This window comes from Otolemur garnettii, unplaced genomic scaffold, assembly GCF_000181295.1.
Source record: "Otolemur garnettii isolate 467f Iridium unplaced genomic scaffold, OtoGar3 scaffold00075, whole genome shotgun sequence".
NCBI classification, from domain to species: Eukaryota; Metazoa; Chordata; class Mammalia; order Primates; family Galagidae; genus Otolemur; species Otolemur garnettii.
The window spans coordinates 8,148,924-8,150,049 of NW_003852470.1; the positions used below are offsets into that span (position 1 = coordinate 8,148,924).

The 1,126-nt window shown below is 46.4% G+C and overlaps 1 protein-coding gene across 1 annotated transcript in view; it reads left to right on the plus strand.

Annotated features, from left to right (window-relative positions):
- OAT (ornithine aminotransferase) overlaps positions 1–1,126 on the plus strand; it is a 30,439-nt gene that overhangs the window by 6,436 nt on the left and 22,877 nt on the right. The gene's annotated exons all lie outside the window — the stretch shown is intronic.

Sequence of the window (1,126 nt, forward strand, 5' to 3'; positions counted from 1 at the left end):
AGGCGCCCGCCACAACGCCCGGCCATTTTTTGGTTGCAGCCGTCATTGTTGTTTGGCGGGCCCAGGCTGGGGATTCGAAACCACCACCTTAGGTGTATGTGGCTGGCACCCTACCTAGCTGCTTGAGCCACAAGCGCTGAGTCTTGTTGAGCATTTTTTATGGGTGAATGTTTCTCTATATTCCTGAGTATTTCTTTTATAAGAGAGCTTGGGAGTACTGGTCTGAGTACAAACGTGTAAGGCTTTCATATGGCTGTGTAGAGTATTGCCTATGTGATATTGTAAACTATATATTTCATCTTCAATCGTGTTTCTGCCATGCAACTTCTAAAATCGTGAGAATCTCCAAATTGTTGTCTTTTTGTATGCTAATGATGACTGATGGCTGGCTAGCCCTTGACAGTTTAAGAATGAGGGCTGGTCTCTGGAAAGATCTGGTCCAGATTAGAGGTTTGGGACTTTCAGCTCAGTCCTCCAACCCCTCTGGAGAGGAGAGGGACTCAAGGTTAAATTCATCAACAGGGGCTTAATCGATCTTATCTACATATCGAAACCTTCATAAGAGGCCCAATGGGACAAGTTTTGAGAGCTTCCGGATAGCTGAACAGGTGGAGGATCCTGAAAGATAGCACCCTCAGGGAGGGCATGAAAGCTCTGGCCCCTTCCCCTATGCCTTTTCCTTTAAAATAAACAGTAAACCAGGTCATGAGAACTGCAACTTGAAGCCAGTTGGTCAGGAGTTCTGAGCCCCACACTTGTAACTGGTGGGATGAAGGGAGAATGTCTTGTGGGATTGAGCCCTCAGCCTGTGGGATCTGACATTGTCTCCATGTACATAGTGTCAGAATTGAATTGGAAGATACCCAACTGGGGTCTGCCCCAGAATTGATTGGTCCCTTTGGTCACAGAGATCTTCACTGTGGATTGTTGTGTTGGTGTGAGAGCAGAGGGAAAAAGTTATTACATGCAACCTGAGAGTGTTTTATTGCTAATTTGATAGCTTTTTTTTTGAGACAGAGTCTCAAGCTGTTACCCTGGGTAGAGTGCTGTGGCATCACAGCTCACAGCAACCTCAAACTCTTGGGCTTAAGTGATTCTCTTGCCTCAGCCTCCCAAGTAGCTGGGA